Source organism: Antechinus flavipes, chromosome 4 (genome assembly GCF_016432865.1).
Source record: "Antechinus flavipes isolate AdamAnt ecotype Samford, QLD, Australia chromosome 4, AdamAnt_v2, whole genome shotgun sequence".
Taxonomy (NCBI): Eukaryota; Metazoa; Chordata; class Mammalia; order Dasyuromorphia; family Dasyuridae; genus Antechinus; species Antechinus flavipes.
This window is the reverse complement of record NC_067401.1, coordinates 171,760,606-171,786,390: the sequence shown is the minus strand read 5'-3', so window position 1 is coordinate 171,786,390 and position 25,785 is coordinate 171,760,606. Positions and strand designations below refer to the sequence as shown.

Genomic DNA, 25,785 nt, shown 5'->3' with positions numbered 1-25,785 from the left:
TTAAATGAACAGTATAAAAAGTTTAGTTTCTTATAGAACTCTCTTGTTATTTGTATATTAGAATGCTTGTTGGTAAGTTAATAATAATAAAAAAATCTTTAAAAAGAAAAGGCAAGATAAGATCGGAGAACAATTAGTAGAAATTGAAAGATAGATTTGGAGTCAGATTGTGGAAGGCCTCCAGCAACAGCTAAGGCGTTTGCATTTTTATATTGTAGGTAATTTGGAGCCATTCATAATACCTTCACATTAGGAAGATGACTTTTGGCAGCAGTGTAAAAGATGAATTCGAGAAATGAGAGATTGATGGCAGGGAAATTATGTAAACTTTTATGATAGTAAAAGCAAGAAAAGCAACAAGAGTCCAAACCCCTGAGCTGGGAGAGAAAAGGATGGAAGTAAAGAGAGGACAATTGCAGTTTTATACTAAATAGAATGTGGCAATTCATTGAAAGTAAAATCTATCAAAGATGTCTTTGAGGTTACAAGTCAAGGCAGAAACTACCCATAACTGTTAGAATGTTTTGTTTGTGTTATTGTTTAAATGGAAGAAGTAAATGATGAAATCAGTTCTGGATATAGTACATTTAAGGTACTGTCTGAACATACAGGTGATATCCAAAGAATTGGAAATTTGACTTGAGAGAGCTTGGGCTGGTGATATTGAGTCATCTGCATAAAATTGTGAGCTGAAGCCATAATATTGGATGAGATCTCTTTGGGGAATATGCCATTGTATAATTGTAGAGAATTGTGGATTTGGAATTAAAGACGAAGTGGTGGTGGAAAGAGAAAGGGAATAAATATTATATAGCACCTTTTATAAGGGCAGCTAGGTGATACAGAGGATAGATTGCCAGGCCTGGAATCAGAAGGATTCATTTTCCTGGGTTTAAATTTGGCCTCACTCACTAGCTGTGTGACCATGGGCAAATCATTTAAGGATGTTTTTTTCAGTTTCCTTATCTGTAAATTTAGCTAGAGAAGTATCTACCAGGAAAATTCCAAATGGAGTCACAAAAACACAATTGAAAAGTGACTAAACAAAAGCACCTTCTTAGTGCTAGGTAACTGTATTTAGCGTTTTTTACAAATATCTTATTTGATCTCTGCAAGTTCTGCACAGTAGATGCCATTTATTTTCTCCATTTTACAGTTAAATACACTGAGGCAAACAGAAGTTAAGTGACTTATTCAGGGTCATATAGATAGTAAGTATCTAGAACTCAAGTCTTTCTGGCTAAAGATCCTAGCTCTCTATTCACTGTGCCACTAGCTATACCATAATGAAAAGATTGTTGGATATGGAGGCCAAGGGCCTGGATTTAAATCCAGACTCTGTCACTTATTATCTTTGACTATATCTAATAATCTCTTTAGGCCTCAGATTTCTCTGTAAAATATAGGATTTGATGACCTTGGAGAGCTTTTAAAATTTTTTTATACTTTGAAAGGTTGAGAATATAGAGAAGGGTATTAGAAGGAAGAACCACCCACTAGTAAAATAAATAAATAAATAAATAGAAGTTTTCATGGAATTTACCATTGGTGGGAATGTAATGGTTGAGGTAATTGAGTAAGTTGAGATTGAAAAAGTAGACATAGCCAGTGTAGTCTTTCTCTGGGAATTAAGAGAATGGGAGATAGAAGTTGGAGGTTGGGGTGGGGGAAGCAGAAGTTTGCGGTGCCAGAGGCACTAGAACTAAAGAGTCAGCATAAAGGGAAATATTTAAGGTGAGAGAGAGGTTGGGGAAGAGAAGGGAAATAAACATTAAGTTCCAGGCACATTAATGTTGTTTAGCACTTTGGTAAGTGTTTTACAAATATTATTTTGTCCTCAAAATAATGTTGGGAAGTAGGCATTATTATTGTCTTCATTTTATAGTTGAGGAAACTGAAGCAAACAAATTAAATTCTTTTCTAGAGTCACACAACTGGTGAATGAGATTAGATTTGAACTCTGGTTTTCCTGACCCCAAAACCAGCATTCTATCTCCAAGGTCATCAAATCCTATATTTTACAAAGAAATCTGAGGCCTAAAGAGATTATTATGCCTCAGTATTGGTAAAGATTAGGATAGGTTATCTGTAGATATAATTGAGAAATTGATGAAGGAATTTTAGAACAGTCTTTGAGGGGAGAGTGTGTTAAGAAGTTAATAAGAGATAATTATGAGATGATAGATTTGGTTCTGAAAGGAATGTTAGAAGTCACTTAGTCTTGTCCCTTCATTTTACAGATAGGGAAGCTGAGGTTCAAAGAACTTATTTTAATAAGCACCTTGCCCAAAATCACACAAATAGTAAATGGCAAATGAATAAAAGGAATCCCAGGGGAAGTTGGATAATATAGATTTGTAGTGGACTGTGTCAGCACTCTTTTCTGAATATTTCTTGCAATATTTGTCACAGTATTAAGATCAAAAAAGTCAAATGGGGACTTCCGGCCAAGATGGCGGAGAGGAGGCACACATCTACATAAGCTCTGTGTTTTCTCTCAGAATTTAATTCATGACAAACCTCAGAATTGGTGCTTGACTGAAAAAAAAAAAATCCACAAATAATTACCAAGAGAAGACATCCTTGAAATTCGCCAGAAAAGGTCTGTTTTTGCTCGAGGGCAGGGACAGTTTTAGATCGGGCACAGGCTGAGGGTAGGCAGCTCACAGCTGAGCAGCCCGAAGGGGGTGAGTGGGGGGGGGGGGGAGCGGGAGGGATCTCAGCCATCTCTGCAGGGAGAACTTTACTATAGTATTGGATACTTTGCCCTGACAGCAAGCCATTAGAAAAGCAGAGAAGCTAAAAACACAGGGGATGAAGACTATAACCCCAAAAAGCTAGCTCAGGACCTGGCTACACCCACCCACAGTGTCTCAGCACCCTCTCAGAGTCTCAGAGCACAGACACAGCGCAGCAGCCATTGCTGTCCTGCTAGTGCCTCACTTCTGCGCCTTCTCCTCTTCCCCCCCCCCCCCCCCCCCCGCAGTCTGTAGAGGAAGCTTGGTAACACCATCCAACCCCTCCCCCCCAAAAAAAAAAGCAGATTGCATTTTTTTGTTTTGTTTTTGTTAGTTTGTCTTCTTTGATTCTTTGACAAAATGAGCAAAAAATTTAAACGGACCTTAACCATTGATAGCTTCTATATGGATAGAGAGAAGACTTTAAATCCTGAGGAGATTAAAAACAGAGTGTCTCCAGAAATCCCCAAAGGAGGATATAATAGGGTCCTCAACACAGATGAATCTCATAGAAGAAATTTAAAAAGCTTTCACAAGAAAGCTAGAAGAAAAATGGGAAAAGGAAAGGGAAGCTTGGCAAAAGAGTCTGGAGAAGTCATCCCACTCATTTAAAGATAGAGTGGATAAAGAAATCAAATCCTTGAAAAACAGAATTAGTGAACTGGAAAAAGAAAATAGCTCTCAAAAAAATAAAATGGGCAAAATAGAAAAAAATTCCACAGAAAAAAACAATTCACTTAAAAACTCAATTGGACAATTAGAAAAAGATATTTAAAAAGTGAGTGAAGAAAATACTTCATGAAAATCAGAATCAAACAAATGGAATTGAATAACTTGAGGAGACACTAAGAAGCAGTCAAGCAAAACCAAAAAATGAAACAATGGGAAAAAAATGTCAAATACCTTCTTGGGAAAACAGCAGACCTGGAAAATAGATCTAGGAGAGACAATCTGAGAATTATTGGACTCCCTGAAAAATATGATGAAAAAAAGAGCCTGGACACTATTTTCCAGGAAATTATCAAAGAGAACAGTTGCCCAGAAGTTAAACAGAGGGTAAAATAGAAATTGAAAGAATTCATCGATCACCTACCAAAAGGGACCCTAAAATCAAAACACCAAGAAATATAGTAGCCAAAGTCCAGAACTATCAGATGAAGGAAAAAATACTTCAAGCTGCTAGAAAAAAAATCAATTCAAATATAGAGGAGCCACAATAAGGATTACTCAAGACCTAGCAGTGTCCACATTAAAGGATCAAAGGGCTTGGAATATGATATTCCGAAAGGCAAAGGAACTTGGTATGCAACCAAAAATAACTTATTCAGCCAAAATGAGCATCTTTTTCCAGGGAAGAAGATATTCATTCAACGAAAAAGCAAATTTCACCTATTTTTGATGAAAAAACCAGAACTTAACAAAAAGTTTGATCTACAAATAAAGAATTCAAGAGAAACCTAAAAAGGTAAAAAGAAATCTTGGGAACTATATTTCTGCTATAAAGCTATATAAAGAATGCATATATATCTTGTTCTAGAAATTAGAGGTGGAAAGGAAATTGTACCCGGAAAAGGGTAAAGAGCAAGTACTACATCTCATGAAGAGGCAAAGGAAACCTATTATATCTGAGAGAAAGAATGGAGGGGGATGAACATAGTGTGTATCTTAAACTGCCATCAGAATTGGCTTAAAGAGAAAAATTTTAGACATATTCAATTTATGGTGAAACTTCTCCCACCTCATTGAAAAGTGGAAAGGGAAATGGGAAGGAATAAGCTAAGAGAAAGGGAATACAGAAATTATGAGGAAAAGGAGGAAGATGGGGGAGGAACTCTAAAGTGGGGGGAGGGATATTAAAAAGGGAGGGCTGTGAGAAGCAATTGGTGCTCATAAGTTTAATACTGGGTAAGGGAGTAAGGGGAAATAAGGGAGAAAAGCATAAATAGGGATTAACAAGATGGCAAGTAATACAGAATTGGCAATTTTAACCATAAATGTGAATGGGGTAAACTACCCCATAAAGAGGAAGTGGTTAGCAGAATGGATTAAAAGCCAGAATCCTACAATATGTTGTTTCCAGGAAACACACCTGAAGAAGGGAGATACATACACAGTAAAGGTAAAAGGTTGGAGTAGAATCTACTGTGCTTCAAGTGAAGTCAAAAAAGCAGATGTAGCCATCCGGATCTCAGATGAAGCAAAAGGAAAAATTGATCTAATTAAAAGAGATAAGGAAGGGCACTATATCTTAAGGGTAGCATAGATAATGAAGCAATATCAATATTAAACATATATGCACCAAGTGGTGTAGCATCTAAATTCTTAAAAGAGAAATTAAGAGAGCTGCAAGAAGAAATAGACAGCAAAACTATAATAGTGGGAGATCTTATGAATAGTGGGAGTGGGAGAACCTCGCACTCTCAGAATGAGATAAATCAAACCACAAAATAAATAAGAAAGAAGTCAAAGAGGTAAATAGAATACTAGAAAAATTAGATATGATAGATCTGTGGAGAAAACTAAAAATGGATACAGAAAGGAGTATACTTTCTTCTCAGCGGTTTATGGAATCTATACAAAAATTGACCGTATATTAGGACATAAAAACCTCAAACTCAAATGCAGTAAGGCAGAAAAAATAGTAAATGCATCCTTTTCAGATCACAATGCAGTGAAAATTACATTCAATAAAAAGCCAGAGGAAAATAGACCAAAAAATAATTGGAAAACTAAATAATCTCATACTAAAGAATGATTGGCAAGCCATTCTTCAATTGATAAATGGTCAAAGGATGTGAACAGACAATTCTCAGATGAAGAAATTTAAACTATTTCTAGCCATATGAAAAGATGCTCCAAGTCATTATTAATCTAAGAGAAACGCAAATTAAGACAACTCTGAGATACCACTACACACCTGTCAGACTGGCTAGAATGACAGGGAAAGATAATGTGGAATGTTGGAGGGGATGTGGGAAAACAGGGACATTAATACATTTAGTGGAATTGTGAATACATCCAACCATTCTGGAAAGCAATTTGGAACTATGCTCAAAAAGTTATCAAAGTGTGCATATCCTTTGATCCAGCAGTGTTACTACTGGGCTTATATTCCAAAGAGATGATAAAGAAAGAAAGGGATCTGTATGTGCACAAATGTTTGTGGCAGCCCTCTTTGTAGTGGCCAGAAACTGGAAACTGAGTAGATGCCCATCAATTGGAGAATGGCTGAATAAATTGTGGTGTATGAATATTATGGAATATTATTGTTCTGTAAGAAATGACGAACAGGATGATTTCAGAAAGGCCTGGAGAGACTTACACGAACTGATGCTGAGTGAAACGAGCAGGGCCAGGAGATCATTATATACTTCAAGAACAATACTATATAATGATCAATTCTGATAGACCTGGCCATCTTCAGCAATGAGATGAACCAAATCAGTTCCAATGGAGCAGTAATGAACTGAACCAGCTATGCCCAGCGAAAGGAACCATTACATTGAATTCCCAATCCCTATATTTTTGCCTGCCTGCATTTTGAATTTTCCTTCATAAGCTAATTGTACAATATTTCAGAGTCCGATTCTTTTTGTACAGCAAAACCAACAGTTTGTTCATGTATACTTAATTTGTATTTAATTTATACTTTAATATATTTAACATGTATTGGTCATCTTGCCATCTTGGGGGGGTAAGGGGAAAGAGGGGAAAAATTGGAACAAAAGCTTTCGCAACTGTCAATGCTGTAAAATTACTCGTGCATATAACTTGTAAATAAAAAGTTATTTAAAAAAAAAAAAGAATGATTGGGTGAAACAGCAAATCATAGACATAATTAATAATTTCACCCAAGAAAATGACAATAATGAGACGTCATACCAAAATGTGTAGGATGCAGCCAAAGCAGAAATAAGGGGAAATTTCATGTCCCTAGAGGCCTACTTGCATAAAATAGAGAAAGCAAAGGTCAATGAATTGGGCTTGCAACTAAAAATGCTAGAAAAGGAACAAATTAAAAACCCCCAGTCGAACACTAAACTTGAAATTGTAAAAATAAAAGGAGAGATCAATAAAATTGAAAGTAAAAAAACTATTGAATTAATTAATAAAACTTAGAGTTGGTTCTATGAAAAAACCAACAAAATAGACAAAGCCTTAGTGAATCTCATTAAATAAAAGGAGAGAGGAAAATCAAATTGTTAGTCCTAAAAATGAAAAGGGAGAACTATCCACAGATGAAAAAGGAAACTAGAGCATTTGCTCAACTTTATGCCAATACATTTGATAACCTAAGTGAAATGGAGGAATACCTATAAAAATATAGCTTGCCCAGATTAACAGAGGAAGAAGTAAATAGACTAAATAGTCCCATTTTAGAAAAAGAAATAGAACAAGCTATTAACCAACTCCCTAAGAAAAAATCCCCAGGACCAGATGGATTTACATGTGAATTCTACCGAACATTTAAAGAAGAATTAACTCCAATGCTATATAAACTATTTTTTAAAATAGGGATTGAAGAAATCCTACCAAATTCCTTTTATGGTACTGATCCCTAAACCAGGTAGGTTGAAAACAGAGAAAGAAAATTATAGACCTATCTCCCTAATGAATATTGATGCTAAAATCTTAAATAAAATATTAGCAAAAAGATTACAGAAAATCATCCTCAGGATAATACACCATGACCAAGTAGGATTATACAGGAATACAGGGTTGGTTCAATGTTAGGAAAACTATCAACATAATTGACTATATCAATAACCAAATTCACAAAAACCATGTGAATATCTCAATAGATGCAAAAAAAGCATTTGATAAAATCCAACCTCCATTCCTAATAAAAACACTTGAGAGCATAGGAATAAATGGACTTTGCCTTAAAATAGTCAGGAGCATATATCTAAAACCGTCAGTAAGCATCATTTGCAATGAGGAAAAACTGGAACCTTTCCCAGGAAGAACAAGAGTGCAACAAGGTTGCCTACTATCACCATTATTATTCAGAATTGTATTAGAAACACTAGCCTCAGCAATAAAAGTCGAGAAAGAGATTAAAGGAATTAGAGTAGATAATGAGGAAATCAAACTATCACTCTTTGCAGATGATATGGTGATATCCTTAGAGAACCCCAGAGATTCTACTAAAAAAACTATTAGAAATAATTCATAACTTTAGCAGAGTTGCAGAATACAAAATAAATCCCCATAAATCCTCAGCATTTTTATACATCACCAACAAAATCCAATAGCAAGAGATACAAAGAGAAATACCATTCAAAATAATTGTTGATAGCATAAAATATTTGGGGTTCTATCTACCAAAGGAAAGTCAGGAATCATATGAGCAAAATTATAAAACACTTTCCACACAAATAAAGTCAGATTTAAATAATTGGAAAAACTTATTAAGTGCACTTGGATAGGCTGAGGGAATATAATAAAGATGACAATATTCCCTAAACTAATCTATTTATTTAGTGCTATACCAATCAGACTCCCAAGAAAATATTTTAATGACCTAGAAAAAATAACAAAAATCATATGGAATAATAAAAGGTCAAGAATCTCAAGGGAATTAATGAAAAAAAAAATCAAATGAAGGTGGCTTAGCTGTACCTGATCTAAAACTATATTATAAAGCAGCAGTCACCAAAACCATTTGGTATTGGCTAGCAAATAAATTAGTTGATCAGTGGAATAGATTAGGTTCACAAGACAAAATAGTCAACTATAGCAATCTAGTGTTTGACAAACCCAAAGTTCCTAACTTTTGGAATAAGAATTCATTATTTGACAAAAACTGCTGGGAAAACTGGAAATTAGTATGGCAGAAATTAGGCATGGACCCACACTTAACACCATACACCAAGATAAAATCAAAATGGGTCCTTGATTTAGTCATAAAGAATGAGATTATAAATAAATTAGAGGAATATAAGATAGTTCACCTCTCAGACTTGTGGAGTAGGAAGCAATTTGTGACCAAAGATGAACTAGAGATCATTATTGATCACAAAATAGAAAATTTTGATTATATCAAATTAAAAAGCCTTTGTGCAAACAAAACTAAGATTAGAAGGGAAGCAACAAACTGGGAAAACATTTTCACAGTTAAAGGTTCTGATAAAGGCCTCATTTCCAAAATATATAGACAATTGACTCTGATTTATAAGAAATCAAGCCATTCTCCAATTGATAAATGGTCAAAGGATATGAACAATTTTCAGATGATAAAATTGAAACTATTTCCACTCATATGAAAGTATGTTCCACATCACTATTGATCAGAGAAATGCAAATTAAGACAACTCTAAGGTACCACTGCACACCTGTCAGATTGGCTAAGATGACAGGAAAAAATAATGTTGAATGTTGGAGGGGTTGTAGGAAAACTGGGACATTTGATACATTGTTGGTGGAGTTGTGAATGAATCCTACTGTTTTGGAGAGCAATTTGGAATTATGCCCCAAAAGTTATCAAACTGTGCATATCCTTTGATCCAGCAGTGCTACTACTGGGAGTGCTACTACTAAAGAAGGGAAAGGGACTTGTATGTGTCAAAATGTTTGTGGCAGCCCTGTTTGTAGTGGCTAGAAACTGGAAAATTAATGGATGCCTATTAATTGCAGAATGGTTGGGTAAATTGTGGTATATAAATATTATTCAATATTATTGTTCTATAAGAAATGACCAGCAGGAGGAATCCAGAGAGGCTTGGAGAGACTTACATGAACTGATGCTAACTGAAATGAGCAGAACCAGGAGATCATTATATACCTCAACAACGATACTGTATGAGGATGTATTCTGATAGAAGTGGATTTCTTTGACAAAGAGAAGATCTAACTCAGTTTCAAGTGATCAATGATGGAGAAAAGCAGTTATACCCAAAGAAAGAACACTGGGAAATGAATGTAAACTACTTGTATTGTTGTTTTCCTTCCCGGGTTATTTTTACCTTCTGAATCCAATTCTTCCTGTGCAACAAGAGAACTGTTCGGTTCTGCACACACTATATTGTACCTAGGATATACTGTGACATATTTAACATATATAGGACTGCTTGCCATCTGGGGGAGGGAGGGGAAAAGTCAGAACAGTAGTGAGTGCAAGGGATAATGTTGTAAAAAATTACCCAGGCATGGGTTCTGTCAATAAAAAGTTATAATTTTTTTAAAAAGAAAAGAAAAAGAAAAAGTCAGGTGGTTGGATTGTTACCTACGGTTAGGAATAAGCCTAGACCAACAGAAGATCAGAGTGATGAGGATGGAGTTTGTTTCCTTTGGATGGATGACTATATAGGATCAAAATTGAAGTTAGAGGAATGAGGCCAGAATAGGACTGGACTTCAGGACTTGATGATTAAAAGGGATTAAATAGAAATCATAAACAGGTTAATGATAATTACTCCACACAGTTAACAAAAGCTGAGAAATCATGAATGGGTTGAAATTTTTATCATTTTAAGGAAATATAAATGTGACTATAAACTAATATTTTGTAAATATTCTCTGTTTAGAGAAAATCTATTTAAGTTTATAGAATGGAATTCTATTATGTTGTAATAATTAAGGTTTGTTGGGAAGTGAAGGTTTTATAGGAATCTTTTTTGTTAAAGTAATAGTAGTGATGTCTCTTTTCCCAACTATAGTATGGCTTAACTGCCACCAAAGCAAAAGTTTGTGTTGCTTTTAAGGTCCAATATTTTTAGTAGGGTAAAGGTGAGGATGGGGGTAAACATCTTTTCTCTTTGCTTGGAGGTAATAGAAAGTAATTTTCTTATCAGAATGAGGAGATTGAAATAGACTTACTGAAGTGTGATGACCACATATTTAAAATCAGCCGTAGTCAGGAATTCAGGTTAAGAGAAAAATCTTAAATTTTTATTGAAGTGAAGAGGTGAAAAAGAATTGCAATAGCATTATGGGCAAGAAAGATCGTGATAGCAATATGGGCAGCTGCGACAGGAAGCCAGCTAGCAGAGGGGGATTGGAGATGAAGGGCCATGGGAATGGCAATGCAAGCAGCTGTGTCAAGATGCCAGCCAGCAGTCTCTCCTTCTGCTTCCCTTTCTACTCCCTTGCCTCCACCCACCAAAAACGTCATTTCCTATACAACATATCAGGATTTGCACAAAGAGTGGGCGAGGGCCATTCTTTCTCCAAGCATATATATTAATAGAGTATGGTCCAATTACTATTTAGCCTCATGTGCTTGGGACCTCAGTGCATCAACTCCAGCCTCAGCCCATTACACTGAAGGAAGAGGGAAATTATACTATTAGTACTAGAATTCAGCAGCATTATTGATTTAAAAAACTTTTTTGTAGATTACTTATGAGCCTAATGTTTTTGTGGGATTTAAGATCATATTGGTATAGTAAGTAGTAGAAGGGGGATTCAGAGTCACATCTTTTGTCTCCAGATGTATGCTTTGAATCATATAATTAATGGTATAAGCATTTTTTGGAACACAACCTATTCTTTTTAAAAATTATGTTTATTGATATCTTTTGTTTTTTACATCACCAGAAATTTTTCCAGTATCCCTTCCCTTCTAGTTTTCTTAATGGCATTTTTCCTTAATATGAAGTCCACATATCGACTATGAATTTATTGTGAAATGTGGTAAAAGATATTGATTTAAGACTAATTTATGCCATATTGTTTACCATCCTTTCCAGTAGTCTTTTTTTTTTAAATATAAAGTTCTTTCCCAAATAATTTTTATTTTCAGATCTGTCAGATACTGATTTTCCCTTGTCTTGTTTATTTCATTGATTTATTTATTTTTTGAGTAATACCAAAAATGGTATTTTTAATTTTTCTTTTAATATAGTTTGAGTACTAAAAGTGCTATTCCTTTTTTACCCTCTCCTTTTCTCGTTATTTCCCTTGATATCCTAGATCTTTTGTTTCTAATAAATGAATTTTGTCAGTATTTCACCGAGTTATTTTTGATAGTTTAGTAAAGCATTTCAACTAAAAATTACCTTTGGTGGTATTGTTATATTTATGAAATTGGTATGGCTGACATGAATGCTGAAGAGTCAAATTTTTCATTGTTTCTTTAAGAAGCACTTTGTAATTTAATTTATACAAGTATTTTGTGAATTTTGATAGATTGACCCTCAAAAGTTTTATTTATTTTATGGTTATTTTGAGAGGAATTTCCCTTTTATTTTTTTTATTGCATTTTCTTTTCATTGTACTCAAAAGCTGTTGATTTTTGAGAATTTTGTAGTCTATAGCTTTGTTGAAGCTATTAATTTTCCGAGTTTATATTTCTTTGCTGACACTTTAGGGTTTTCTAGATAAATTGTCACATAGAGATTGTTCCATCTCTTTGCCTGTTTGTATGTTTTTAATTTTTCTCTTATATTATGATTTTGCTAGCATTTCTAGAACTGTATCAAATAATAACGGAGAATGCATGTCCTTGCTTTTCTGTTGTATAGAAAAAGTTTGCAATGTATCTCTACAGTCCATTTTTAGGTTGATGACTGTATCTATATTTACTGTAAAGCAGAATTAGATATGAGAATATGAAGTTGTTGGTGCTGAACTTAATCTAAAGTTATTTAGTTACTGAAGTATTAAAAACAAACTCAGTATAATATAATCTGTGTACCATAAAACTAACTTATTTTTACCTCATTGCACTGTTGTTAGAGAAAAGTGCTTTGTAATTCTTTAAAGTGAATATGAACTGCTATTAACTCAGTTGAACTTATTTCTCAGAATAGACAAGAATAGTGTGATGGCTACTTTGTGATAGAAAGTTTAGCTGGTAATTTATTTAGATGTGTGTGTGTGTGTGTGTGTGTGTGTGTGTGTGTGTGTGTGTGTGTGTAAATTAAAAAAATTTTTGACCTTTAAAAAACATCTACCAAAGACCAAAAGCAACATAATAGGATATTTGCAAATGCCATAGAAATAATGGTTGTTAATGTAGAAATAAAATGCAGTGATATTACGGTGAAGCTTTTCCTCTGTTTTAAACTTTACAATTATTATCCAAAGTGTCACCATCTTCCAAGTCACTCAGGCTTTTGATCTTGTTGTCATCCTTGCATTCTCAATTACACCATATATCCACTTTGTTACCAATCTTATTATTTCTATCTTTGTATTTGTCATATACATTCTCTTCCTTCCAGTTTATAACTTTACTCTAGTTTAGGTCCTTATCTGTTTTCCTTTGTGGTGAATTGTGTATTCTGTCTCTAGGCTCCACATGAAGTGGATAGGGAAATGAATAGTAAGTATTTCCCTTTCACCATCCAGCCCCTACTCCCACTAGAACATGGATTTCTTGCTACCTTTTCTGCTTTGTATTTTCTATACCAAGTAGAAGGTCAGACATTATTCCTGGGTTGGGTGTTCTTAGGCATAGAGGCAGCCTTGTGAGATAAAAGGTCAGAAAGTCCTGGATCCCATCTTTTTAAAAACTGGCGGTTAGCCAGGGAAGCTTCTACATCCAGTGACAAGAGAATTAATAGTTGTTCCATTCAGTCATGTCTGACTCTTTGTAACCCTTTGTAAACCACATAGCATGCCATTCTCCATGGGGTATACTTGGCAAAGAAACTAGAGTAGTCTCCAATGTTTGGCAAACTAAGGTTAAATGGACTTGCCCAGAATCACATAGTCAGTATCTAAGGCCATTTTATTATTGTACCATGAGTTGTATCTTTAATATATTTATAGGAATGAGTAACTTGTCTCATAACTGATTCATATTGTACATTGGATACTTTTTTTTGTACCCCTTTCTTGGGTAAATCGTAGATAGGAGCCAGAACTTAAGCTATATGTAAGTTTGTCCCTGGAACACTGAAATGGAGATTCAGTTAATTGAAGAATGGAAGAAGCGTCCCTTCCTTTTTCATTTTCCCTCCCATTAGAGACCAAACTTCCTAAAACTGAACAGACCACATGAAGTAGGTACACTACCCCATCTTTTATAGGCCTAGCAGTTCTTTAACTTTAGGCACTTAAATTTTAGGTAATGGCTTGTACAAAAGCACAAAGGTATGTCAAGTTTGGCATAGGAGGAGCAGCTAGTAGTTCAGTTTAGCCAACTCTTGTTTGGTAGTATAAAAAGGCATAATCTGAAATAAGACTAGGATAGTTGATTGTGAAGTCTCTTAAGTAACAGGTTAAGTATTTTATATGTTATTTTAGAGGCATAGGGAAAGTTGTTTTTTTACCACGACATTAATAAGGTCAGATCTCTTGGCAACTGTGTAAAAACAAAGATTGGAAAACAAAAATACTGCAAACAAGAAAACCAGATAGAAGACTTTTATAGTACTACAGGAAACTATGAGTAAAGACCTGAACTTAGAATATTGGCCTAGAGATGAGAAGATGGTATATAGGTGAATTTCACAAAAAAACTTTAGCAACTAATAATTCAATATACGAGATAGAGAGGATGAGGAGTTAAGTACTCTGAAACTACAAATCTTAATGATTGAGAGGATTGCCTTAAATAGAAATAGGCAGGTTTGGTGGGATAGGTTTAGTAGGGAATACAAGTTCTGTTTTGGATGTATTGTGCTTAATAGCATATCTAGCTAAAGATATCCAAAAGACCAAGGGTCCTCAAACTTTTTAAATAGGGGGCCAGTTCACTGTCCCTCAGATTTTGGAGGGCCAGACTATAGTAAAAACAAAAACTTTGTTTTGTGGACCTTTAAATAAAGAAACTTCATAGCCCTGGGTAAGGGGGATAATTGCCATCAGCTGCCGCATCTGGCCTGTGGGCTGTAGTTTGAGGACCCCTGCGACTGTTGAAAGTGATGGTAGATCAGGAAAGACATTAGAATTGGGTATTGAATATATTGACTTGGGAATCATCTGTATAGATTGATAATTGAACTATAGTAGTAGAAAGGACGCTTAGGTTAGAGCTTTGAGGGACTTCCATACTCGGGTGTGGCAGCAAAAAAGTTTGAAATAAAGTAGCCTAACTATGATGAGCGCCCAGTTAAGATTGTGTAACATAAATTTGGAGTAGACCCAGTCAAAGTGGGTCTCTACCTTTGTTTAGTAGCTTTATATATGGGAGTAAAGGCAACAAATAATGGGAGTGATACAAAGCTAAGGCTTAGTGGGCATAGTAAGCAATATGATAAAGGGGTATCAGGGATTCAAAATAAGACATTGTAGGGTGGAATTGATTTATCAAAGACTCAAGATTGGGAGAAAAGAGAGTGGCTAATGCAAAGAAGATGCACAGGAGAATTGTAGGGTGGAATTGATTCATCAAGGACTCAAGATTGGGAGAAAAGAGAGTGGCTAATGCAAAGAAGATGCACAGGAGAATTGTAGGGTGGAATTGATTCATCAAGGACTCAAGATTGGGAGAAAAGAGAGTGGCTAATGCAAAGAAGATGCACAGGAGAGAATTGAGGGGTCTAGGGATTGGAAGTCACAGTGCAGCCAAAATATAGGATTTCCTAAGGGAAAGCAGAAGGAGAGAGAAAAGCTAATAGACGTGGTCAGTTAATGGGATTTCAGAATTCTTAAACAGAGATGGTATATTTGTGGGTGATGATAAGATCATTTGTGACAATCATTTGGGTATAGCTAAGGTTGACTAGAAGTATAGCTCATGAGAGATGAGTGGGTTTCGGAACTGAGAGGTCAGGGCATTTGAAGTAGAATCAGTGTGTGTGTGTGTGTGTGTGTGTGTGTGTGTGTGTGTGTGTGTGTGTGTGTGTGTGTTGAAGTTCTTAATTTGAGAGCAGGGATTTTGGAAAAGAACATTGTAAGATAGTTATTGAACTCATTGAGGAAGGAAGTAGAGTGACCTGGGGGTCTGTAGATGCCAGCTACTAAGATTTTCATTAGTGATGTTTCAGAAGAATATGGGACCTCAAAAGAAAGAATGTTGAAGGAAGGGGAAGAACTTGGATATGACAGTGGAGATCAAAAAGTATTCCAATTCCCCTACCTCAACAAATAAGCCAAGAAGAATAAGTGAGTGAGTATCCAGGTTTTATTAAGAGATAGTAAATGGAGTAGGAAAGGCAAAGATTTAAGGTGAAGGGAAATTTATCTATGGAATAAGTATTCCAGAAGGCAGTGTGGAAGGCCTAAATGAAATTAATTTAAAACTTTGAGGTAGGCAGATTAAGGGATTAGGTGGTGGGTGGGGTGTGACATGGGATTTGGATGATGTACAAGAGTTCAGAGTCATGGAATATGAAGGATATGATGAGGTATGGGAAATTTAATCATTGAGTAGAGATGCCATTCTGTTAACTCTTAAATAATAGGCACAGCAGGAGATAGGAGGCCTTCAAGTCAAAGGAAGGGTTGCTCTTCTTTGTACTAGGGGCTCTCTCTATCCTTAGTTGAGAGATTGGGCTAGCAGCAGGGGTTGGAAGTAACTTTATACTATCACAGATGAAATGGTTGCTTTGGGGCTGATAGAAGCAGCATGACCCTGGCCCCTATCAGTCTTTACTCAAAGGACATGCTATGCCCAGGAATGAATGGAATGAACAAGTTGCTTTGCAGCAGCTTCATATGAGGGGGCAATAGAAAGGGGAGGACTTCTTGTGGAGGTCTTTTGGGGCAGGTGGGAGATTCCTGACCTAGTCCTAAGCAGCCTTTCCTCAGGGGGATAAAAAGTACAAGGCAGTATTGTTCCAGTCTGAGGTCTTCTCACCTTAGTAGACTATCTGTGAGGTAGCACAAATGGAAGATACCCCATCCTGATCCTAAGCAGACTTTCCTTAGGGGGCATGTAAGTACAGGGCAATACAAAGAAAGTATAAGTTGTTGCCCTCTAGCAGTAGAGAAAATACCTGAAAGTGGCAATATGGGAGAGAATACAAAGAATGAATATGTTTTTTTCTGCTGGATGACTGGCTTAGTGTGTTGGAATTCATGAGAGAAGAAATATCTAGCATTGTACAAGTTCAACAAGGGATGGTGTGTCTTCCAGAGAAAATCAAATTTCTGTGAGCACTAGAAGATGGAAGGTTAGGGTTAAAGGAAAACTTTTTTAAAATGAGGATTCCAAGAGGCACAATAGAAGACAGGAGAAGTTAGAGATTGGGGAGGGATAAGACCAAACAATTTAGGGCTATAAGAGTTCAGAAAAAGAAATTTTAATTGTGAATCATAATTCACATTAATCATAATTAATCATAATTTTAGAGGAACAGAAAGTAAGAATTTGCTAACCATAAGTTAGCGTTAGTTTGAAAAGCCAAGTGGCAGGAATTGGGACCAAAAACTGTCTGTTTATAAAAGAGGGCCAAGCAGTTTTCTGATATGAGAATAACTTGGCTGAGGAAGCTTCTGTGTCTTGTTAGGAATTGAGGGAAGGCCTGGGACAGAAGTTGGGAGCTACCTTCTTTCTTCATGGAATAATGGCATATGTGCAGTAATGTCTCCTTCACTCATATTTTGTGGAGACAGCCTGATGCTCTCATCTCCACCAGGCTCAAGCAAGGAGGTAATGTAACTACCATTATAACTGAAAAACTAACACACTTTTTAGATCTTTATCACTGCACAAAATTTTTTTGTGTGTTTAAGGACAAAGAAACAAAAGCTCTGGGGGGTATAGATGTAATGATAGCAGTATTTCCTACCCAAATATATGCACAGCTTATAGTTTGGGGATCATAGTTCCAAATTGTCTTCTAGAATTGTTAGGGCAGTTTACAGTTCAACTGGTTATATTAAAATACCTTTTTCTTATTGTCTCTCTACCATTTTCTCTTTTTTGTCAATTTTGATGATCTGATAGGTGTGAGATGATCCCAGAGTGTTTTTAGTTTGCATTTCTCTTATTAGTAACAGAATGGTTTTTCAAGTCTATTGATAGCTTGAATTTTTTCTTTGAAAGTTGCCTGTTTATGTCCTTAGACCATTTATCAGTTGGGAAATGTCTTTCTTTTAAGTTTGATGACTCAGTTCTTTATATATTAGAAATAAGACTTTTATTGGAGAAATTTGCTACAAAGTTTCCCCCCTAATTTCGAGCTTCTCTTTTAAATTTAAATTTAAATTATATTGATATTCTTTATTCAAAATCTTTTTAATTTTATGTATCAAAATGTTGTTTTATTCTACTGAACTCCTACATATTTATTTTCTAAATGTGCAAAATATGAACTATACCAGAAAAATTGTATGTTTTTGGAAATGGAAGAGCTTTCATTCAAGTCATGAGACTGATATTGTTTCCTTGTTATTATAGTGTTAATCATAGTAATCATATTTATTATTTACAAATAAGGAAAGAAAATATTGTAATTTTCAAATTCCAATAGATAACTTTATATACAAATTAAAGTTTGAACAAAAAAACCCTTTTACTCTTTATTGTATATTGGGATTTCTTCGCCATAGTCATTATGCTGATTTTTAATTATGTTTAACCTATCGGCCCAAATCACTGCATTAAAAATCCTTATGATTGTCTTCTGTAATGCTGGTCATGTGACCATAAAAAAGGGATGCATGGTTTTTAAAATTTGAAATCAATTTTCAAATTCAATTTAAAGTTTATTCATTGTAAGATGCAAGATAGATCATTACATAGGCAAGAACAAAGTAAAAAGATCCTTTTTTTTTTTTTTTTTTTTTTTTTTTTTTTTTACTGTTTTGCACAATGAAAAAGTAGGCTAGTAGAGGAGTAGCTAGGTGATGAAATAGATTGAGCACAGGCCCTGAAATCAGGAGGACCTGAGTTCAAATGTGGTCTCAAGACACTTAGCACTTTTTAGTGTGTGACCCTGGGCAAGTTGGTATTATTATTATTATTATTACTATAATGATAAGGCAGAGAAGTTATTTGCCATGGGCCATAAAGCTAATTTGTGGATGAGGCAATATTTGCTTCCTGACTATAAGTTCAGAATCTTATTCACTGTACCGGTTCATAATATACTTTCATTGGACAATTTATATAATGATCTCCAAATGTCAACAATTCTAATTTTCTTTCTTTCTAAATTTTCTTTTCTTTCTTTTTTTTTGCTGAGGCAATTGGGATCATTATATAAATTGTCCAATGAAAGTATATTATGAACAGGTACAGTGAATAAGATTCTGAACTTATAGTCAGGAAGCAAATATTGCCTCATCCACAAATTAGCTTTATGGCCCATGGCAAATAACTTCTCTGCCTTATCATTATAGTAATAATAATAATAATAATACCAACTGTCCAGGGCTGTGAAGTTAATATGAAATAAATCTATGTAAGTTATTTGCAAAACACTGTATAAATATTAGCTTTTTGTTGTTGTTCAGTCATGTCAAACTCCTAATGACCCCCATTTGAGATTTTCTTGGCAAAGATATGGGAGTGCTTTGCTATTTCCTTCTCCAGATCATTTTAGACATGAAGAAACTGAAGCAAACAGGGTTAAGGGACTTGCCCAAAGTCACACAACTAGTAAGTGTCTAAGGCCAGATTTGAATTTAAGAAGATGAGTCTTTCTGACTTGAGGCCTGGTATTCTATTCACTGTTCTTCCTAGCTGCCTGTTAACTCTATATATCTGTAATAGAAATTAGAAATAGATATAGAAACATTACCTAGTTACTTACCACAGTAATACATGTATTTTTGAAGTTTGATGGGATTGTTAATATTTTTCCAGCTACATTCGAAGTGCACTTTTATAGCATTTTGCTATAAATATATCAATCAATCAACATGCTTTTATTAAGTGCTAGTAGGAACTGTCATTGGGGATACAAAAATAAAAATGTAATAATTCTTGACCTCTGGGAGTGTGTAGTCTCTTTGGGTATGACTCAGACAAGCCCCCTAGTTGTTCAGGCCCAATATTAGAACTAAATGAAGGAGAAGGGAAGGATTAAAAAAAAATTATTAAGTACCTTCTATGTTCCAAGCATTCTTGCTAAGCACTTTACAGATATTTGCTTACTTGATCCTCACAATAATCGTAGGAGGTAAGTGCTTTTCTTATCTGCATTTTGCAGATGAGGAAATTTAGGCATTAAATGACTTGCTCAAAGTCATACCCAGATTTTGAGGTTTGGGGTCCAATTTGAGCTTATATCTTTCTGACTTCAGGCCCAACTCTTTCTCCACTACAACACCTTACTGCAGTAGATTCATTTAACTATAGAAAAGAAAGGATATTCAGTAATGCTTGTATATCAGTATACTGAATATTAATTAGCCTGCACTGCCTTAGTGACTTTTTACTGGGAAGAGTTTTTAAAGACCTAAGCCTTTTAGTGCTGGAGTCCAATTAACTCTCTTGCTGTTGGCTTAATTACCTTTTAGGGAAAAGAATAAGCCAAACCCATGAGTGAAAAACTCAGATCCTTCTACCCCAAGAAACTTCTATTCTGATGGGAAGATAATATATGCAAAGCTAAGTATATACATAATACAAAAGAAGTAGTTACAGAAGGGTGGACTAGATTACTGGCACATGCAATAATTAGGAAAGGCTGCATGTAGAAAGCTGAAACTTAAGTCTTGAAATAAACTCAAGGATTCCAGAAAGTGAGGAGGTTTGCTCCGGACACTGAGGACAGCTAGCTCGGATCCTTTTGGTATAGTCTGTGTAGAAAAGCAAGTAGGAAGAGTAGTAGGATACAATTGTAAAGAGATAAAATACAAAAGCAAAAAATAAAATGAAACTTTTTTTCCTAGGCATGGGGAGGGAAAAATTTACACTTCGCATAGTGAGGCTTTTTTGTTTTGTCATGAGATCCCATCTGAAATTTTTGAAGGAAAACTTTGAGTGTCAGCTCTATTTAGGGCACACTGATGTATTGGAAAGTGTACCTTAAAGTAATGGAACCAGCCACCTGCATTTTGGATTCTAATGGGAAAGAATCTTGGCAAGAGTTTCCTTGGAGATTGTGGGTGGCAAATTTAATATGCAAGGAAACTACAGATTGACAAATTTATGTTTTATAAAGTCTTAATACAGGGAAACACAAGTTACAGAGTTTCATTATTTTTAAATTGAAGAAGAATGGCTGACTAAAAAACTTATTGATAATTCCAGAATACTGAATATTTTATTGTATTTTTAAGTAAATTACAGTATAATCATGGGATAGAAAAGTTTTAAAAATTAGTGTGAAAGGTAAAAATTAGATATAGTCAAAACTCCAGCTCTCAAGTTTCTTAAATTTCTTACAGCAAAAGTAACCAATACAACATAGTTTTACCTTCTCTTTGTCACTTGAAAAGGAATCAGATTAAGATTTCCAAGCCAAGAGTGGCAAAAACATGTGTTGCTGAGGTAAAATAATGTAGTAAATCAGTCACGAAAGCCAACAGAAACACCAGGGAAAAGTGTTTTTTCTTTACAATGGTCAGGCCTGCCTAAAATGAGTTGGGCCTATACATTGGAAAGTATCAGTTTGGAGCTTTCTGTGAGTTCTTGTTGAACTTTCAAAATCTGGTGAAGGCCCAAGCAAAAGATGTAAATCTCAGGCCTGACTCTACATAATCTTCAAGGCAGTTTTTTATATGTCTGGACAACATAAGTAAGGGAAAATTTTAAAGCAAATTTATACATATTTTAAACTAAATATGGATTCTAAAGGATTGGCATATTGGGCTGGGATGTAGAAAAGAGTTGGCCACAGATGAAATGAATTTGTTCTTGCTTCCCAGTCTCTTGCCCCTTGATTGTCTCACCTCCCTTCTCTATAAGGAAGGAGGTGGAGAGTGGGGTTGAAATTAACTGGAAGATATTTACCCAATGAGAAGCCCAAAGGAACTGAGAAACTGAGGGAACAATCAATTTTTATATTCACTCCTAATACATTGAGTGGAATAATTGTTCTTTCTCCTCTCCCTATTCCCAAGCCCTTGTAGTTGAATTCAAATAAATTCAGTATAATATAATCATGTTAATATATATACTCATACGATGGGACTGTCAGATTGTAATTAGAGCTGGCTCTTTTCTACCCTTCTTTTTATCCACTACCATCATGATATCCTCTTTTCCCTATAGGAAAATCTGTTTTGAGGAAATAATAATAATAATCAGTCATTACTATTTGATAATGTATTTTCAAATTTTTTTCAGCAGTATTGTTATGCTGAGCCTTGCTTTTAATTGTGTATGAGAAGCTTTGTCACTTAATAAAAGAATTTATAGAAATTCTTTTATTAAGTGACAAAGCTTCTCATACACAATGCTTCTGTTAGTAAGCAGATAGGAAAGATAGGCTTCTAATGGGATATCATCAGTACCCCTAAACTCAAGAGTTTTGATCATGCTTATGATATATAATTTCTTTGTTTCTTTATGAAAATAGCACTTGTATTCATTCAACTAATTTGGAGAATATTTGTAGTAAATAATTTAAGGTCTTTTGGCAGTGTTTTTCTCAAAGATCAATGGATGAGGAATTGGCTTGAGATTATAGATACTGACTATAATACAGGCTCTAATGTAGAGGATTGGAATTTTCTAGGATCATCAGTAAGAGACAGCATGAGACATTAGAGGACTTTACTTGAAGTCAGAAGCTCTAACTTCAGATCCCATGCTTAGATATAGTATTGATTATGTGGTTATGGATATATAATTAAATTTATAGTACCTCATTTTCTTTACCTGTAAAATGAGAATATTAATACTTGCACAATTTGAGAGTTCTAAAATGTAAAGAACTCCTAGGCTAAAGAAGTGGTTCAGATCAGCCGTAAAGCACTATGGAAATGGAAATGGCTAATAATAAGTCATGAATGCAGAACTGAATTAAAGGCTCTCTGATAATCAACAAAGGCAATATAAATGTTTTGATATTTGAGGACTACATGTTCAATAATTAATGAATTGATGTAAATTCTTCCCTATACCTTCGGCACTTTTTAGCATACCTTTTTTGCTCCTTAGCCAATATATTATTTTTTACAATTGCTTATAGTTTATTTTTTGCATTGATACAGAGTGTGATTTTTTTAATTAGTTAAAACTAATATTTAATATTATAATATTGTTGCTTTATGAGTCATGTTGGGAGCAAAAAATCAAACTGTTATGGGCCAAAACTCTGAAACAAGGATTTTTTTTTTTAAGTATTCAAGATGTTTCTTTAATATGTCCCTTTAGATAGCATTACAATCAGACTCTTGAAGTCTTTTTTTTTTTTTTAAAGCTTTTTATTTACAAGATCTATGCATAGGTAATTTTTCAGCATTGACAATTGCAAAACCTTTTGTTCCAATTTTTCCCTTCCTTACCCCCACCACCTCCTCCAGAGGGCAGGTTGACCAATACATGTTAAATATGAAACAAGGATTCTTACCAAGGTGTTAAGTCAGTGGAATTGATAAAGACAATGGTTGTCTAGTTTAGCGTGATGCTTAATAGTTCTCTAAGTTCAGTATGATTGATTTGATCTTACAACAAATAATGGTTTCCTAGTGATAAAATGATTGGTTTATACTCAGTGTAGCGCATACAAGCTGAGACAGACTCAGCCGAGGGAGGCAGAGACAGATTCATTCCGTTGTCCACCTTTGTGCTGGCTGGAGGCTGAAGCACAAACCCTTAGACTCGCTGTTCTTGTGGTGATTACTCAACTGAAAAGAATGCTGCCCAGAGACCTCCAGAAAACCCAACAAGAGCATTACACAAAATAAAAGGGAGAAATAATGGAAGAGAAAAAAAAATAGAAAAAAGAAGTGAACATAGTGTGTATTGATTTACATTCAGTCTCCATAGTTGTTTTTCTGTTTGCTGATGGCATTTTCTGTCTAATTGCTTTGGATCATTGAGCCACTGAGAAGAACCAAGTGTTTCATAATCGATCATTGCACGTCCTTGCTTTAATTGTGTACAATGTATTCTTGGTTCTGCTTATTTCACTCAGCAGAGTTTGTGTAAATCTTTCCAGGTTTTTCTAAAATAAGCTTGTTCATCATTTTTTACAGAACCTTAATATTCTATTATTTTCATATGCCACAGCTTATTCAGGCTTTGAATGTTTTACAAAAAAAAATTTGCATTTTTCCCATCTTTTGTTGATATATATCTTCTTCTGAGAAAGTTAAATAAATGAAAAAGTATTAAATGTTTACTATGAGCCAAGCATAGAGGACAAATCAAAAAACTGGAGACAATCCTTGTATTGAAGGAGTTCACATCCAAATTAAGGGATATAACAAGAGAGTTCACCTGTTATGCAGGTGGGGGAAAACAAACAAATAAATTCTTTTTTTTTTTTGCTGATGCAATTGAGGTTAAGTGACTTGCTTAGGGTCACACAGCCAGGAAGTGTTAAGTATCTGAGGCCGAATTTGAACTCTGGTCCTCCTGACTTCTGGGCTGGTACTAAAACCCAGAAATTCTAAGGATAGTATTTAGCACACCAGATGACAGTTCTATGGGAATCTGTAGAGTATTGTGATAAGGCAGGCAGATGATAAAGCCAGCCCATAAGTCCTTAAGACCTTTCATATTACTAGAAGTAACAGAGTTGGTAACTCCCAATTCATCCAAGCAAGTATAAGCAATCATTGAGCAAATTATGATTTCTTTTAGCCTCTCCTATTTTGTTATCTCCCTGTACATAATATTTGCAAAGCAAACCTTAAAGTTACATATAAATGCTAATTATAATTATTCATTACATTAGTGGTATGCAAATATTCTGTTTTTCATTTGATACAATTTGGCGTTTTTGTTGTGTTGAGACTCTTATATGGCCATGTAAATAAGCAACTGATTTTTGTATTCCTTTCTTTTGGGAGTTCTCTCTTCCTTTTGATAGCTTTACTTTTTAAGCCTTTGTAGTTAAGTTTTTGATTGATGGTAAATTTGTTTTTTTGTTTTTGCTACTTTGGATCCTTATATCATCTTAATCTTTTCACTTTTATTTTCATTTGTTGATTAAAAGAATCCAGAGTTTTGATGATTTTGTTTCCTGAATTCCTTTTTACAAGTTTATTTTTTGTTGTCTTTAATTGAGCAGTTCATTTGGTATGTAACTTAGAGATAGGATACTGTTAACAAAAAGAAATATAAGGTTCTTAGTGATTAGTGAGTTCTCTTTTCAGTTTCGTATTGCTATAGTACTGAACTATTATGAAAGTATTAATGTCTTCATTTCTGTGCACTCAGGACTTACCTAATTTATTAGCCAGTACCATCTTCACTGAAATATTTGTAACAGATGGGGTATTGATATTTTGGACACTCCTATGAATCTCACGTTCTTGTGATACAAAAATGCAATGGAGCACTATTGATTCCTTCTATGTCCTCTTGTCAGTTTTATCATCCTAATATTTTGAATGAGTCAAGACCTAAATTTAAATTTGGCCTCAGATACTTAAAAGTTATGTTCATATATGAACATATGAAAAGTTATATGAATAATAAAATAACATCTATTTCTCAGAGTTGTTATGAGGATCAAATGAGAAGATCTATAAAGGCACTTACAAATGAGAAGATTTGTAAAGCACTTAGAACTATAGCATGTAGTGCTATTTAGTCTTAATTAATGTTTATTCCTTTCCTTCTGTCTTTACTTAAAGCACAGTACCAACAAAGTATTATCATATTTTTCATCATGACAACTTAATCCATATACTTCTGCCTAGCTTTAAATTTGTTACCATTTTCTAAATATAAGTGCAACTTCCAAATTAAAAAGGGAATTAATTTCCAAAAGTTTGATCAATTGAAGTTCATGACTAAAATGGGCAAGATATATATGTATATGTGTGTGTGTGTGTGTGTGTGTGTGTATATATGTTTTACATATATAAACATATAGATGTAGATATATATATATAAATGTTTCTTCACTGAAAAACACATTAACCCTTCCATTTCTTGAAATCTTTTTCCAATGATCTAAAATATATTTGAACTTGATAAATATAAAATTCTCCGTGTATTCTAAGGAATTTTGATATTCTACCTTTTGTGTCTTCATATGAATTTTGTAATCACTTTTTCTAGTTATGTAAACTAATTTTTATGATACTATTGCAAATTTTACAATATGGCAAATTAATTTAGGAAGTATTGTCAGATTTG

At 34.5% G+C, this 25,785-nt stretch overlaps 1 protein-coding gene across 13 annotated transcripts in view; it reads left to right on the top strand.

Moving 5' to 3' along the window:
* The window catches only part of TNRC6C (trinucleotide repeat containing adaptor 6C), a 281,153-nt gene that overhangs the window by 22,318 nt on the left and 233,050 nt on the right, over positions 1-25,785 (top strand). The window contains exon 1 of one of the 13 annotated variants that reach the window (XM_051995506.1): positions 17,113-17,223. The exons of the other annotated variants lie outside the window; for them this stretch is intronic. The gene's annotated coding sequence lies outside the window, so the exon portion shown is untranslated. Of the gene's footprint in view, positions 1-17,112; positions 17,224-25,785 lie in introns of those variants that run through there. 13 annotated transcript variants of the gene reach the window in all.